The sequence below is a fragment of the Electrophorus electricus genome, chromosome 8 (genome assembly GCF_013358815.1).
Source record: "Electrophorus electricus isolate fEleEle1 chromosome 8, fEleEle1.pri, whole genome shotgun sequence".
Lineage (NCBI taxonomy): Eukaryota > Metazoa > Chordata > Actinopteri > Gymnotiformes > Gymnotidae > Electrophorus > Electrophorus electricus.
The window spans coordinates 5616427-5634666 of NC_049542.1; the positions used below are offsets into that span (position 1 = coordinate 5616427).

At 44.3% G+C, this 18240-nt stretch overlaps 1 protein-coding gene across 1 annotated transcript in view; it reads right to left on the reverse strand.

Moving 5' to 3' along the window:
• The window catches only part of bach2b (BTB and CNC homology 1, basic leucine zipper transcription factor 2b), a 76128-nt gene extending 68428 nt beyond the window's left edge, over positions 1-7700 (reverse strand). Inside the window, exon 1 of the mRNA XM_027014079.2 lies at positions 7493-7700. The gene's annotated coding sequence lies outside the window, so the exon portion shown is untranslated. The remainder of the gene's footprint in view (positions 1-7492) is intronic.
• Between the last annotated feature and the right edge of the window lie 10540 nt (positions 7701-18240).

Genomic DNA, 18240 nt, shown 5'->3' on the forward strand with positions numbered 1-18240 from the left:
CACACACACACACACACTACAAGCACAACAGCCTGCACACGGAGTCAAACATTCTCCTTCTTTGTTTCACTATAACTCATTTTAAAACAGCAAAGAAAACAAAAATCTAGGTGTTCACATATATGTCTAAGACATTGTATTCTCTCTCTCTCACTCTTCTTCTAAAGCAATGACCTCACCATCTTACCAGGAATCTGCAGATTGTTTTAAATGTGTGTGCATGTGTGTGCAGGGGGGCTTGGAAGCAGACGTCACAGAACCTTTGTAATTCAACCCAGAGAAAAAGCCAAGGATGAATCACAGAAAATCAACGCTACGTGCATTTCGGCTTAATTTCAAGTTATTGTTGGCCACAAAACGAAGAATCCGATGATGAAACGAGTTGCCAAAGGTACAGGGATATGTGGAATTTCTTGAGATGTATTTTTGTGTTGTTTTTTTTTTTCATTGGCTCAAACACTTGAACTCATTTCTCTGAGTCTGAATGGAGACACTGACTGAATGGCTGTGGTATGTTTGGCTGGGATAAGCCTCAACAGAGCATCCCTGTGATGCAGTCAAAGGGGGCGGGGACACCTGCATAAATCACCCCTGAGTAGCCCCGAGCACACAGGTGGGTGTTGTTTAAACAGCAGTCTGTAATTCACACAGGGCAGTCATCACTTTTACTGGGTCATTTTAACTTGTGACTATTAAATTGGCTTATTAATAAGCATCCTCCCGAATGTGCAACGGCATCAATTAGTTTCTTGTGTGCGTGTCTGTGTGTGTGTGCATGAGCACTTCAGTAGTCTTTGCAGTGCAATGTGTAGGTTATATTTAGTGTGAACTCAGTATTGACAAGCCAAGCTGTATATGACTCATTTGTGCCAGCACAGACCTGAGACACCTCTGCTTCCCCCAAAGATTTCCTGAGAATGTGTGTGAGTGCATGTGTGTTTATTTCTGCATTTGTATGTTTGTCTGTGTATGTGCAATCAGTGATAGACGGGTGCGGTGTGTGTGCGTGTGTGTGTGTGTGTGTGCACGTGTGTGTGTGTGTGTGTGTGTGTGTGTGTGTGTGTGTGTCTGGGATAGCCTCAGGCAGTGCTTGGCCCATATTCAGCTCTCCTGCTCCTGCTTTAAGTGCTTGTGTGTGTTTTTAAGTGCATGTGTGTGTGTGTGTGTGTGTGTGTGTGTGTGTGTGTGTGTGTATACTCTGAAAAGAGTAAAGAGTGTCATGCCTGCTCAGCTAGTACTTGGTTCCAGCATTTGTGCTGAGACCTTTGGACCTTTTATGTCTTGACAACCTGTGACAACCTTTGCAGATTCTTGCAGTTAGCTACTGTACAACATTGTATGCTACAATATAGTACACTTGAGTGTTTACACTATAACACAAGATATAGTACAGTATAATAAAATAAAACCCAGCTCTCTAGAGTAAAGAGCACAACACCATGGAACAATCTCTCTGGGAATTAACCCCATGACCTTACTGTTACTAGCACCTGTTCTACCAGGTGAGCTACAGATGCACCTGAAACATTCACTATAGTATTGCCAATCTGTACCCAGGTGCACAGTCCAACTGATGCTACTACTGTTGTACCCTTGAGGAAGGAACTTGACCACAGGATTCTCCAGTATGACAGATCTGATCAAGCAAGCAAGAAATAAATGCAGACATGTAAAGGGAACCTCCCAGGGTATGGCCTTGTGCCGCAGAGCGGTCCCCACCCTGCTTGGAGCAGGGCCAGAGCAGGGCCAGTGCCACCCCAGCCTGGCACCCTCAGCCATTCGGGCTTCAGGCACAGGGCCCGGGCTCCGGTCACAGTGTCTGTCATTACTGTGAATAGGGGTGCATGTGGAGGAGCAAGAACAGGAGCAAGAACAGGAGCAGGAGAAGGAGAAGGAGAAGGAGTGGGAACAGGAGCAGGAGAAGGAACAGGAGCAGGAGAAGGAACAGGAGAAGGAGAAGGAGAAGGAGTGGGAACAGGAGCAGGAGAAGGAACAGGAGAAGGAGCAGGAGAAGGAGCAGGAGAAGGAGAAGGAGTGGGAGCAAGAGCAGGAGAAGGAGAAGGAGTGGGAACAGGAGCAGGAGAAGGAACAGGAGCAGGAGAAGGAGTGGGAGCAGGAGCAGGAGAAGGAGTGGGAACAGGAGCAGGAGAAGGAACAGGAGCAGGAGAAGGAACAGGAGCAGGAGAAGGAACAGGAGTCTTTCTTTAGTCCAAGGTGTCCAGACTGAGTCAGTCAGTAAAGGAGTGACTATGTGAAATCTGTGAATGTGTGTGCATATCTGTTTGTGTAAGAAAATACATGAATGAAAGTGTGCTGATGGCTGCAGGTTGAGCTGCCCACAGGATACACTCAAAGGAGTGAGATCTTAAAATGCAACCTTTGGACAACCCCCCCACCCCCCCCACACACACACACACACAGTGCAGTGTGTGGTTGTTGGACACCTTGAGGAGAATGACCACACACGCAGTGTGATGGAAAGAGCATTTGGAACAGTATATTTTCAAGGCTGCAGAAGTGAGAAACACAGATACCACCAACACCAGTACCTTCTCAAAATAAACTAGTGACCAAACCTGACAAAGATAGCCCACACACACACACACACACACACACACACACACACACACACACCTCTAAAATAGAACACTCTGAATAACTGTATTTTTGGTAGTTGTCTCATCAAAATAACACTGATATAAACTGCACTTCAATTGGATAATAGCATTCTTACAAAGTGGGATTTATTACAATTACAAAGAAGTTCATATTGTGATAATAATGTTCTTGTATACTGTACATGCTAAATAAATGCATTTTGTTTTTGTACAAAGGCTCTGCCTTTTGAAAAGTACCCTGCAATTTAGTAAACTAGAGTATTTACACTATGACCCAAGATATAGATTTTTATAGGTTTGAAAGTAAAGTTTGATTGTGGTGAATTTATTCAGAAAATGTCATCAATCTCATGCTTTGAGTTTGGTAAAGTAAAAAAATGTAGAAGTTAAATAATGACCAAGAGTGGTCCGGCAGTTCTGTCTTAACGACTATAATGGAGCCAGTGGACTGAGGAGGCGTGAAAGGCAAAGCATTCAGTAAAGACTCTAGCCAATGAGAAACACTTAGGACAGGAAATCCACTGAGAAATGGGTAGATCAGGAAGTGTTTGTTGACCAAGATGTGTATACACAAAAGACATGTACATTACCTGCCCAAAAGCAGTAATACTGCCCAATTACACCTTGTTCTGCCTCCATAGAAACAAATCTCTTTTTCCACCAAATGGCCACTAGACTTAGGTTTTATAGTGCATTATATATGTATATTTGTAAATTTACAAACTAATAATTAAAAGTCTAAGTAAAGTGAAATGTAGAAATCTGGTATGTATACACTTGCACAAAAAATCATGAGACAAAAATCCTGGAAAATAAAACAGAAAGTAAGGTGTACTAACTTCTTACTGGGTTCATACTAGGTATATGTTTCCCTAAAGTACTGTGTTCATTCTAGTTATAATTTACCCTGAAGTACTAACTTTGTTTATACTAGATATATTCTACCCTGCTACTTTAAAACACTAGTTCTGTTTTATTCTGGCTTCTTCTTGCTACTTTTAATAAAACAAATATGCATGATTTGTGGTAATTATACATAACATTCTGAGTTGCTATTGGAAACTTAAGCACAGACCACTGTGCTTAAACCCTATAGAAAACACCCCACGGTCCTTGACTACTTCCTGCTTGCTCACACACATACACACACACTGCCACTGGTTTCAGCTCCAGCTCAGCAAGTTGTGTTTAACTGAAATTTAAGATGTACAAGTCAGTCTGATTCTTTCACATCTTTAGACAGTAATGCACATAAGTCCCCGATAGACGCACACACACACTACTGCTCCACAATGACTCTCCCCAAGCCTCATGCTGGGGTCTCACCAAGAGACATACAGACTCATCTCTCGCTCTCTCTCTCTCTCTCTCTCTCTCTCTCTCTCTCTCTCTCTCTCTCTCTCTCGCTCTCTCTGTCTCTCGCTCTCTGGCTGAGCTGTTTATGACCTCAGTGGGGTAACAGGCCACACAGACAAACCCAACCATGTAAAACTGTAACAAGTGCAAACTGTAAACATCTCACTAGTGGCAGCAGCGAGGGTGCACCATCTCAGCAGATGATGGTGAACACACAGGGAGGCTTATTGCATTGTGTGTGTGTGTGTGTGTGTGTGTGTGTGTGTGTGTGAGAGAGAGTGTGTGTGTGTGTGTGTGTGTGTGGTGACTGGTGATGGCAATGAGCATGGGAGGCACCCATAATGCAACATGAGCGCGCAACAGCAAAAGTTCTGTCTTAAGTTCAAGAACTTAATGTGCATATGTGCGCGCGCACACACCTCCCCCCCCCCCCCCCCCCCCCCACACACACAGTCAAAATCTGGAGCTCAGTCAAACATGCCTTTGTGCTGACGTGGGAAGACTATGGGAACATGTTTTCATACCCGGGGCTTATGTTCGGAAAGTGCAGCTTCACTGGTGGGCCTATTCAAACAAGCAGGGCCGAAAAGCAAGAGAGAAAAAAAAACCAAAACAATGCCTTTAGCACCAACAGGCAAACTGTGGCACACTTAACAACGCTGCACTGTGCAGTGTAAAAAAAAAAATCTCACTCTTTACAAAAAGCGTTCTGTGTGAACACACCAATGTCGCGACGCTGAGCTGTCTGTGACAAGCATGCAGCATTTAGGTGTTTCCTTGACTTGGACACTGGACATCTCAGCACTGCTCAGACACTGGACAGATTTATATTCACATCGATTCTTTGACATGACATGGCATCATTGAGACGTTGCTGTTGTTTCTAAATAGGTGTGTAAATATATTTCAGGGAACATATATGGTTTGAGATATGTATTGGTGAAATGCAGAGGACTCGACAAAACGTTCTTTCGGTAGCTCACCTGGTAGAGCAGGTAGGACCTTGGTAAGGTAAGGGTGTGTGTTCAATTCCCACAGATCATATGTAAGTGGCTCTGAATAAGAGCAAACGCTATAAATGTATTCTAGGAAATATTAAAAAACAACCACCATATTGCTTTTTATATAATAATTTATGTTATATAATAGTCGGGTGAATGTATGATGGAGAACTAAGAGCACGCAGACTCACGGGCAGGCGAAAAACAAGCAAAAACCCTTCGGGGTTCTTCGGATAGCCATATAGTGCTAAATGCACTGTCACGAGTGGAAACCGTCTACGCAACTCGGCGTCGTGTAACCTACTGTATGTGTAGACGTAGCCTGCAATGTCCAGAGCATTAAAAATGATCATGGAAAAAAGTCTCCATATGTGATGGAAAATGTAATGCGACATATAGGCACACGTAAAATAATGGAAAACGACGTCGCGTATGCAACACGAGATTGTATACGTGTCTATAGGCTACGCCATAACCGAGGCTGAGAAATATGTTTAGCTAGTGATATATGCGGTGACTAGACATGTTTCAACACATACAGTATGAGCTTACTTCAAATTCCGAGCCGAAATTTCTGTATGAAATAAACCGAATAAAAGGTAAAAGTACGAGCATAACAGATGTATCTATATGAGCACGCCTCCTATGCAGCCCACATTTCAACAACACGACGTTCTCATGTTTCTTTACATCCCAACAGTTTGTGCGTGCGTTCATGAGTTATACGCGCTCAACGGTCAGGCAGAAGTAACGGTGATTCAGGAACATTTCCACTACGCGACGCAGACAAAGGAATGCAAAGGCTGCTGCACAAGGCGCGACTCACGTCGGAGCGCAAAGTGCTGCATCACCGCGTTTGAAATGTCAGCACGAGGCGCGCGCAGCACGTTCCGGATCGCCTCTCCGAGTAGAGCGCACACGTCGCCTATGGCTTCTGACCGAGGCTTTTAAACCCGGTTTACTCGGACAAACGCTAACGAGGTGGGTTAGTAGTCGGTTCAAATCGTCATCGTGACCAGAAGCACGAATAGTGTATTAACATAGCAGATTTTTTTTTTTCAGTGTTTTGATGGTGACTCAAAAATTAAAGACTACAGGGTAATGCACGTACTGACTCCAAGATGAAGACAAAGCCAAACTATTCATAGCAATCTCGCGCTACGACCACGGAATGCAGTCAATCGCGGCCAGAAGAATCACCTCACAGAAAAATTATATCTAAGATGATGATTTGTGACATCGTGAGTGCTCAATTTACCGACAGACCGTCTACAAAAACAGGACGAAGACTGATTGGTTCGTTTATTTACTGGCAAGCTCACGCCGTTTCCAACAGCTCCGGCTAATCACGGGTTTGTTCCATCACCAGCAACCATTTATGCGTTTCCAGATAAGCATCTGAAACACCTGCATCATTTCTCGCTGTTCGTGACGAAGCGACATTCCAACGGATTCGCAGAAAAATTGGTCCCTGCTACTTTAAATGCCACCCTCGGGCAACCGAGCCGTGCGCATTGGCTGCTGTACCAAATAAGGCTCGCGGCCCCTTACACAGCAAATATTTTGCTGATATTATGTGGATTAATAGGGGACAGTAATGCAGTGGCTTAGGTCTACATCACTGCTGTTCGGTGGTATAGAGCGAAGAACAAAGCCCGCTCGCTTCCCCTTTTACAACAACCGTAAGAACATTTTCGCACCAGCAGTATATTTTTATCGGGTTGCGCTTGAGTTAAAACAAAGTGCCACTACAAATTTTGTGTTCCGTCCATATAAAAAGGTAATGCTGTTTAGAATTAGTTGTAGTAGTAATGATAGTAGTAGTAGAAATAGTAAGTAGTAATAACTTAAAAAAGTAAGGAGCGACAACAACAATAACAACAGATCATTGTAATCGAATGATAGGCTCTCTAAAATAAATGCGCTCTATTTAAAGATATTTAAAAAATGGTTAAATAGAGTGGACGCGGGAATCTGGGCCACAGGGGGCTTCGTCTCTGTTGTGTGCCCCTTCAGTCGGTCAAGGCCTTAGCGAGTGACAGCTTCTTTTCTCTCAGCGAAAACAAGGGCCATGCCTGACGCCCCCCCCCCCCCCCCCCCCCCTCCCCCCCCTCCTCCTCCAGGATCGCAGTGCACCCAGCTACTTGCAGTACACTCCGGTGGAGCCTTACTCGTTATATCCACGCTCAGCACAACAGGATGTGGGCAGCTTATTTTACCGTCTCAAAGCAAGTGCATTTACCTCCACCACAAACACAAGCGGGTCGCGGAAAGGTGTGCTGTCTAGTTTCGGAATAGTGTTTGGCTAAGCATCGCCGGGGACCGTTCTCTCAAAACACCGAAGTACCCAGATTAGCATTACCCCCAGAGACATACATGCAAATGCACGAGTTTTTAACTGCATCTGCTTTTATGAAAGAATGACCATCCCAACCGCCTGATCTCCTTACCGTTGGAATTTCGCGAAACACACAGCACGCAAATCGAAATAAACAGAAAAGCAACAATGCCACTTACCTTCAAACTTTCGTTTTTTTTTCTTCTTCTCGTAATCCAGCCCTTTTGTCCGATTACCAAATAAATTTTTCTCACATGATGACTTCCTTGCAGACTCCTAAAGCCTCCGGGCTCTGCAGGAAGATCACGTTTGCGATTCAATTCTGCGAATATTGCTTTGTCTTTGGGAGCAAAAAAAGGAAGTTTGCGATTATAAAATGTTGTTTTCTTCAACAAATGTCAGTGTGTGTGTGTGTGTGTGTGTGTGTGTGGTGATCCCGTGCAGCGTGCGGCTCCGTCTCCTCTGTTTGTTACACTCGAATGGAACGCCTACTCTCAATCGCTACATTGTTGACATTCGCGGACTGACGTCATCTTACCCTCATTCACAACCGGCGGTCAGGCACCTACTCAAAAAATGTTCGCAAATGTTGTTGGAGAATGTGACTAGCGGGAACGCGCGGCGCGCGGCCCGGGGAGCGAAGAATGAACCGGTTAAATTGAACTCGGAGCGCTGCAATTGTAGTCGTTTTAACACTAAAGCAGCGCTATTTTATTTCTCTGCTTTTTATGCTCTTGGGCAAATTCACCCAGGACCTCTTATTACATAGAGGGTTATTTATCGAGCAAGACCTCTCTGGCCGCTCAAAAAACTACAATGTTTTCGGCCATTCAAGGAAACTAGGCTACATGCCACTGTATAAAGTGGTGTGAGAAGGTTCAAATCACGCCAGTTTCTTTCATTACCATCATATTTTAGAGTTAATGTTTGTAGAATTATGTTGGCACGTACTTTGGATGTACAACAAAAATCAGAAAAAAGTGTGTATGCTAATTAATTTTACCCCGTCTTTCAATGTAATAACATATGAAACATAATAACAACCAATACCGCAACATCAACAATGACAACAACAACAATAATAAATCATGTCCATTATTATTATCAGAAATAATAATAATAATTTAAAAAAAACGAACCCCCCCCCCCCAAGTCTATTATCATGGCATTTCCTTGATAAATATTGTAACTGCCATAACTGAATGGAATTATATGACAAACGAAGTAAAATGGGTAATTTTATGCATCAAAGCCCCTGAAGTCCCAAGGCTTCATGTCCATCCCATGTTCAGCCAAGAACAACACCCTCATGTCGCGTGGTTTGGTCCGCAGTCACCCACATGCTGCCTGCCGCACAGAAGCCTTAGCTGGGGGATGCTATCATTCCAAAATGGAGACATGCCCCTATCCCAACCACCCCTGCCCACCTGGTGACCCACCCTAACCACCCCCACCCACACGCTGGTCATTCCCACCCACCCCTCCAGACAGCAGTGTGCCATGTCTGAGATCCAGCCCAAGATCCAGGGCTTGTTCCGGCTGGCAGTGGGTGATCCACTGAAAGTATAACAACCAGTTTACAGTGTGTTCCAGAACGGGATTAAACACTTAGACTAGTGAAGAAGACTCAACCATCACCAGCCATGGTCACAAGAAACAAGCAGCTGAAGCAGAGTTCTGCAAAACATGATCTAGAGAGGATAGTCCTTTACTCTTTATTTCTGATATTCAAATTTATTTACATTCAGTCCAATATATAGAACTGCAATACACTAAAATGTCTTCCAGTAGAACACATTTATACCAAAAGAGATGAACCTTGACTGTGCCAACACAAACAGTAAAGACAGTAGAAGCACACTAATGTGGACCAACTGCATATGGGAAGTTCATGACTGCCTGTTTAATGAGGGCTATAGATGACTCTTATAGATTAGGAAAACAAATTGCATGCATGAGTTGTGAACACTCAGGAATATCCTCAACATACAATGAACAAACTCACGCCCCCCCACTCACACCCACCAACCAACACACGTACACATATACACACATGTACAAACACACACATGTACAAACACACACATGTACAAACACACATAGACAGCTGATCAGTTTTACTGCCATTCCTGCACTTAATTTTAGGGCTATTCTTGCACCCACTGACCTTTCCCTGGGACATTCCTCCAGGGGATGAGTGAGGCTATGTGACTAAAGTAAAAACAGATTTATGTGTGCGTGTGTGTGTGTGTGTGTGAGAGAGAGAGATAGAGAGAGACAGAGAAAGAGAGAGAAATATATAGAGATAATCATCTGTATTTTGCTTGTCCAACCACAAAAACAAGCTTTATGTGAAGAAGTTTAATTAGAGGTCATATGAACAGGATGCAGTGTGTCAGATATTCAGACACTAGGAAGACTGATAATGTGTGTGTGTCTGTGTGTGTGGGAGAAAGATAAAGAGAATGAGAGAAGCAAAGAAAGAATAAAGAAAGAGAGGGAAAATGGGCAGAGGAACAGGGGCCGATCAACGGGGGCAGACGAACAGGGGCAGATCAACAGGGACAGATGGACAAGGGCAGACATGTACGCAGCAGACGCCCTCCAGGTGAGCAGTGCATGCTGGACTCACTGACCTGACCAAGCTGCTCAAAAGCTGCAGACCGACCCTGCTCCCAGTACCGACCCACCCCAAGGACTCACCCCACTCCCATTGCCTGCTTCCTCCACACCCTGGAGGTGGGCACAACGAGTGGCAAGCAGCTGCTGCAGTCACCTCCTCCACGGACTCATAGGGCTGGGCAGACAAGATGGCAGGGCATCGGTCATGCTGACACATTGAAGCTGGTGCAAGACATCATGTGCAGTTTGGTTATCCCCAAAACCACTCTGTCTGGCTTCCTCCATGTTGTCCAGGTAAATCCAGGAAGGCAAGCATAAATCTGAGGTGTCGTGTTGTTAGCGAATTCTAGCATATTTTCCCTCATGTTCGCTTATGTTATTCATGCAAAAGGAATCTCCAAAGTAACACAATCAGATTTTGTCATGCCCTCCAGGGTCCCAGATCATGACTTGAATTTTTTACCAAGAAAAAAACTTTATGGAAAGTTTCAAATCAATCATTCAAAGTCATTCAAAATCATTTAAAGCCTGAACTCTGTTCTATCTGATTTATCTGTCCAGCCTACATTATTAAACATGAAGCTTTGTATTTCCTTTGAGGAAGCTGGTAAGCGGCAGCTAATCAAGCTGCTCCATCTTTATGCCCCTTTGAACCAGACGCTCCATATCACATAAACGAGAATAACACAGACAATCAAAGGCAGGCGAATCTGAAGGCATGCAAACTTCTTTAGACATTACAATACACTCTTATGCCATCTAGAAGGCAGGGTTCAGATAGCACATGTCAAATCCTGCAGCCACTGAAAGGCGTTGACTCAAAACATTCAAGGTGTAAAATCAAAACAGCTCCCCCCCCCCCCCACCCCCCATGCAACGAATACACTGCCGTCGGTCACAGAGTCATGGATAATTCATTCTGGGGGGATTCATCCATGCTGCGATTGAAGCGCAGTGGCCGCATGCCAAGGATGTGTGTGAACTCGGTGAGACGAGTCGAGGGGCAAGCCCCAGCAGATGCCCAAAAGGCCGAGGACGTAAGTGCGGCTGGGGAGGCTGGGGCCTGCCAGCTGCCAGCCCGCCAGCGACCATGATCGCATCAATCACCACCGAGACCTTGGGGGGTAGGGGGTGGGATTAACCGGCATTCACAACACAGCCGCCCAATCAGGTTATCTGCAGTACGAGGGATGGTTGCCACGGTAAACTCAATGGAACGAAGTGAAGAGGAACAGGTAACAGGTGCGCGCACTCACACACATACACACACACACACACACACACACACACAGACACACACACACACACACACACATGTGCATGGCTTCTAAGTGGCTGCTTTTGTAAAACATAAATCTGGCTGATAAAAATTAGTTGCCCACTTGCATGCAAATGGAGGAAGATGCAATCACACTCATCCTCTTAAATATACACATGCCCACACGAACGTTAGGGCAGGGTGTGCAGGATGTATGCACGCACCCATCCTCACATCTACATGCACCCACACACAACACCAGGAACCTCCAAGGTTGCAGAGTGAGGCCAGGCGTTCAGGCGTGCCCTGGCCAACAGGTGACTGAGGGTCTGCTGAATGCCTTTTTGGCCAAAAAACTGACACAGAAGGCAGGGCAAGGCTGTTTACATCCTTTTCTCACTTTCAGAGATGCCCCCACATATCCTAAAACCTCCACACTTGACAGGTTGTTATCCTTCAAGTTCTTCAAGTGGGGGCAAGTGTAGGCAGTTGTGTGTCTGCATCTACATGTTTGTGTACGATTCCTAGGCATTTTTGCATGCGTGCATGTGTGTATGTGTGTAGGTGGATGGTTTCACAGTTCAAGCCAATATCAAAGTGATAGTTTTGTTTTCAGCACCCAAGAATGTCTTCTTGATTTTGTACCAGAAGCTTGATTCTCTCTCTTACCTTCAGCAAATCAGATGAACAATAGTGTCGCTCAGATTACGTGCACGGTTTGCGTACTGGCACGTGTGTTTGTGTGTGTGTGTGAGGGAACTACTCTTTGCACCAGAGCTACTGCCTAATGTGGAGTGGATTTTCATCTTAGTGTCTTAACACAAATATTCTAGGATTTCCACAGTTATCTCTCTGTGCTTTCAAAACCAAAGAAACTCTTTGAGTAGATTACAAGACTTTCATATGCTAACAATCTCATGTGTCTTCAAGACCATGGAGGATGTGTGCTCACATGTGATGCTCCTTCACTGGTATTTCGAATTTGGTTTGTGGCTTGTGAATGGTCTGCTGTAAAAAGCCTTCAATGCACCGTGCTGAGCTGCAGCTCCTACACGCAAAGCAACAAATCTGTTTACACCCTGAGCAGGATTAAAGGGATGAATTCCTGCACACATGCTCTGTAATTAGATTTCTATAGGTGCAAACCTATAGCATGTGCCATATGTGCAAGTGCATGTGTGTATGTGTGTGTGTGAGAGAGAGAGAGAGAGAGAAAGAGACAGAGACAGAGAGAGAGAGAGAGAGAGAGAGAGAGAGAGAGAGAGAGAGAGAGAGAGAGAGAGGCAGCAAGTGTTACAGTGCTGTAAGGTGAACAGGGTGTGACAGATGACTCGTCAATTTTTTTGGAGCTGTGAGATCTCGCTGTAAGTCTCATCCGCTTGCCGAGGGCCTCCCATTACCGCAGGCATGCTTCAGCAATTACATTCACACCCACACCCACAGCGTGTCTTGCTTTTCCTCTCTGTCTCTCTCTCACACATACACACTTAGACATGACAGCCTTTTATTGCTGACCTTCACAATACCCAGAAAGCCGTCGCACTCTCGTACTCCGCGTCTCTCGCGCGCGCACTTGCGTTTGTTTCCACTCTCCTCTCCTCAGCCTTTGTTTCTCTCTCTCTTTTTTTTAACAGTCTCACCCTTCTTGGATGCTCTCATCCTCGCTTTCCTCCATCTCTTTCCTTTCGCGCGTACTGCCTTTAATATCTCACCCGTCCTCTCGCTCCACTCTCCTCTCCGTGCCTTCCCACTTCCCTTTTATCCCCTTTCATCTGCCCTCCTCTCATCTGCTTGCACGGCCAATTATCTCTTTGTGTTGCACCACCTTAGCTTAGTTCACACCCTCTTTGAGCTTTCTTCTACCATCCTTTTTGTAAACTACTCCTCCCTCCTTTTCTTTCTTTTTCATTCTAAAATCCACTTTTATTTACTCTCGACAGTGTTTAAACATTTGAGGGTGCCTGGTTGCGGCGCGTCCTGCCATGACTCTGGTACAGGTTCACCTTGGTTTTAAACATCCAGGAGGCATTAATGATTTAGACTGCAAAATGGCCTTTCTGTTCCTGATGTTTACCAGGGGTTGGTATCTAGTGGTAAACCCACTGATATCTGTTCTTTTCAGCAGTCCACAAGGGGTTTTTCTTCATAAAATATATTTAGGTCTTTCACTACAGTGTCTGGGGTCTACCAGGCTGTGTTCTATCGCTGAGCCTACCAGAGTATTCCGCTTAAGAGGGAACCAGACAGACGATTTGGCCACGCCTAATGCTAGTAATGTGGCAGACTGATTTACTCTGATTTTTCAACAATGTGACGGCTTGTGTTACTGGCATTGACACTTGCTTGCAGCTCACATTCAGAACCTGCTGCAGCAGCAGGCAGCAGATGCAAACACCCCATCCAGGATCGATTCTGAGCTCTCTCTTGCATGACCCAATGATGCAACAACACTGCTGGCCAAGAAACAACTTAGCATTCAGCTCCCCAGTTACTTTTGGCCACCCAAAGGGTCTTTGGGAAGCAGATGTCTTTGCAATTGCTTCATTTCATATGTACTTGAATTGAAGATGGCAGTTATTTTAGAGTCAGTGTTTGATTTCAAATCCAGTGTATGCAAATATGAAGCCAAACAATAAAACCTTGTTACTGTCCAAATACGCAGATATATCCACCAGTCACAGATGGGGTATGTACCCTGTGTGAGTAGGAGGTAGCGTAGGCTAAGTAACGTCAGCAACCAATGAAATAATAACCTACTTGATGAGGCTCAATAATACTTAACAGTGCAATAATACTTTCGCCAGTGACAAAGGCATAGGCACAAAACACTTGACACACAGGAAGACAGCTCGTCAGTGAGACATGTTCTCAGACTCACACCACCGTGCACACAGCAGTGTGTGAAAACATAACACCGGCGTTTATTTCTCGCGCGACCCTGGGGTGATCGAGCGCACCAGTTTTTCAGCTCTTAAGTTTGGTTAAACTTTAAACTAGGAGCCAGGGGGTTAAGCAACCCAAACGAACTCAAGATAAGTCATTTTGAAAAAAATAAATGTTCAAAAGGGGAAAGAGAACGAGTGCGTGGTTTGCTTTGAAACCCCAAAAAGGGGAAAAAACAAAACAAAACAAAACAAAAAAAACAACCCGGAATATTTTCCTCATTGCAGAAAAGAAAAATGAATAACAAATAACAAGCAGACACCTCTACTCTTTAGCAACTTTATGAACAACTTTCAGGGGAGCGATTTCCACCCTCGCTGTAATGAAGAGTGGCACCTGCGGCGGAGCAGCCTCTTTGTTTCCTCCGAGCTCTGTGCGCGTGTGAAGCCATTCATTCTCCAGCTCCGCGGGATCGGCCCGGAGCCGCCTCGCGACGGCCGACCGGGGGATTCAGTCTGATTAATGAAATAACGGATCTAGAACACGAGTGCAATTTATAGACCCATATACACACGTCCTGACCTAAATTCTGCCCACCGCTAAAGCCCGCCACCGGCTCTGCCAAGGCTAGCCCATTTCCAGGCAGTTGTCATGGTTACACCGAGAGAAAGAGCGCGATAAGATCCGACGCAAATTCCAAGTGAACTTTTCCTTTCTCATGATGGAAAGGATTAAAAAAAGAAGAAGAAACGAATGATGATGGCGATGGATGCCTTACACGAGTAGTTTGAAGTGTGCCAGGGAGGACTCTAACACAGCCCTTCACGGTGTGGTGCTACTACAAATGCGAAACAAAACGGCACTGTTGTGTCGCAGCCTAACCGCTTGCTCGGGGATTGCATCATACCGATCAATATGCCTTTTCTTATTGCACCACACCGACCACGAGTAACAAAGTTACGATTATGCAAATATTCTAAAAAAAAAAAAAAAAAAAAAAAGAAAAGAAAAGAAAAGAAAAAAGTCGTAGGCCTATATAATATTATGAAGACGACATTACGGGGCTGGTGGGCAAGTTGGAAAACACAATCAATAGCTGCAGCTCCACACGAGGCTCCTGTGTTCGTGCAGTCCTCGGGTGATGAGCTCATCGTAAACTGGTAGAAGTCGGTGCCATTGTGTCTGGCGTGATGGCCGAGTTGGAAACTCGGGTGGTAGCGCTTGCTTATTTCAGCAGTGGGACGAGAACCCCGCGACAGGAGCCCTTGACACGAGGTGGGCATTACACAGAGAACAACGCCTTTCCAGAGCACTAGGGCAGCGACATCATGGACCCATGAATGGAGATCAATTCATAACGGAGTCACGGTGACCCGCAGTTGTAAAGCCGAAAAGCACCCCAAAGGCGAAAAGTAGTTATTTTAGCCAGAAACACACACCTGGGTTTCCCCCTCGTCAAAGGCCTGCGTGCTGTACGGTTCTATTATGCACAGTGCATTACTGCAGGCGTGAGATGATGCACCCTACCCACAGCATGATTCATATCCTGACATATGCTTTACACGATATAACAACTCCACAATATAGCCCACAGTATATCCCAGTTAAAACAAAATGGGGGGATTTGGGGGGGTGGGGGTGTGGGGGAAGAGGGATATAAAATTAAAAGCTTAATAAGCGTAGCTATATAACTTTAACACTTTGTAAGTAGCTCCTTTAATTAAGCATATAACCTCAATTTTCTATGACACAAAACAATGCCAGCGCAATATGTTCTGTTCAGCAATATCAAATATATTGACTCGGACAGATGTTAATATCTGATATAAACAGGAAAACACTCGAATATTAAGCAATTTTATCGGATGTTGTCATAACTTCCTTGAATATTACCTGAAACCAGAGTTGGTGACAATACTAGATTTCTTTGTTTGAGACCCTGCTTTTATCCCGTCAATGGCGCATAAGCAGTCTCTATCGCCCTCGTGCGGCTAAAGCAAACAATGTCACGAGTTCTTTGGCGATTGCTTTCAAGTATCATTGCTAACTCCCTAATTTAACATATAATTGTACCAAAGTTTGAACACCACCGACCTAAATATATTTAAATCAGAACTTTAGTCCCTTACTCTGCATATGACACACAACATGGCAGTAGAAATATAATTTGATTTTCATTAAAATCACTTGAAACATGTTTATATTCTAGAACCCATACTGGTAATCACTCCATACTAATACAAAAACCTCCATGAGTAAGCCATTTATTTAATGTATGGTTTGAGTATTTTGTTGAAAGCATTAAACTATTTTTAGAACCAATTTCATAAAATTGGATGCATGCAACTTCATGTTTCTGCTTTTTAAATCAGATGAAAGCCTTTAAAATAAAGATTATATCTCAGATTAATTTCCATAATTGTGTTCATGCACTTACTAAAAAATACATTATAATATATTGATATGTCTAACGGTTACAGCAAGCAATGTTATATTACTAGATTTAATTGGTTTGCTTCTAAATTTGTTTGTTTCTAAATGATGTAGTAATATTTTTTCCTTTTTGCCTCATAGTAAACCAGATTTTGTAAATTAATTTCCACAAAATGTGGAAAAAATAAATAAATAAAACAAGTGCAAACAGATAATTTTATAGCTACAAACAAAAATTGCTTTTGAGATTGCTGATTTAGTTTAAACCCAAGTCAAGGGGACACCCCTGTAGCTCTCAGCTCCACTCTCAAGCCATGCAGAATGTACAGACAGCAGAGAGGAGATTCGCACAATGTCCACCTGACCATTTTATTTCAAGATACGATCTCCATGGGCGTATTCCCGCTCCTGATAGCTTAAGAAATCAGATGTTTTATGTACAGCACATAATACAGAAACTCATACAAATGTGAATCCAGGAAGAAACTAAACAAAACTGATACACAATGGTACCATTATTATTGTCAAAGAAAGAGAAAAAAACCCAGTAATAATTATACTAATAATAATAAATGAGGGAAAGAAAGTGACAACAGAAAACTGTGGAGCAAATTCAATGTTTCCTGTTCATGAACCTCAGAGTGACACGCAACTTGTGATGATGGGCAGTGGATGCCTGTGCAAACAGGGGAGTCTTTGAAAGTGGGGGTCAGGGGTGCGTGTGGGTCAGGGGCAAACACGGGCCCTGACCTGCGTCTTCTTAATCATGCCTCATCCTCAGCACTCTCCAAGGCAGTGTGCAACAGGGAGGTGGGACATGGACCTAACTAGGGGCCAACCAAGTGAAAGGACGGACACCAACTGTGCCTTGAATGATTTCTCCAGCATACTGACGGGATGTGTTTGGCCAGATGGACATCTGGACGTTTTTACTTTTCTGGCATGCTGTAGCTTCCTGATTCATTTTCTTTTCATATGAAAGCCTTTCAGAAAAGCAATGAAATAAAAACAAATCTAAGAAAAAAAGAAAGAGCCACTCACACTCTCTTTCACCCCCCCCGCCCCACACCCACACACACCTACACACACCTACACCTACACCCACCAATTAGATACTGTTAATTACATTTAACAAGGCCGCCCTGGAAGAACGCCTCGCCGCTCAATGCAACAAAACAGGCCAAGTAAATGCAAGCGATTAAACCTCTAAGGCAATATGTGAACTAAGAACAGCTGAAATGTAGCCGGCTGGAGGAGGAGGTGGGAAGGGGGGGGGGGCAGCCTGCACGATTACTGGGGCCTCCCCCTCCCGCCTGCACCTGCGAGGAAGTCACCATGACATTATCGAGCACTGAGCAAAACAGAAACGGCGGAGGGATACCGTCGTTGTGATCAGGTTGCGTAGTAATACAATCATAGGCATGTCGCCCTCTGAAAGGAACCTGTACTTTCCTCATTCTGTTGGCTGGCTCAGCCTGCTCTGACTGGCCTTTAATGTGGGGAGAGCCAACGCAGAGGGTGGAAAGCGGTTATAAAAGAAAGAGAGAATGTACTAAAGGCAGACTAACGTTGCATCTTCTTTTGAAGTAATAACCTTGTCTTCATTTCTTAAGAGACGCAGGTTAGACAGGCAAGGCATATGCACTATACATCCCTCTTTTGAGCGACAGACATTACAATGGCCTCCACATCAGCAAGAATAAAGGCAATACCTTTAAAGATATGTAGTTA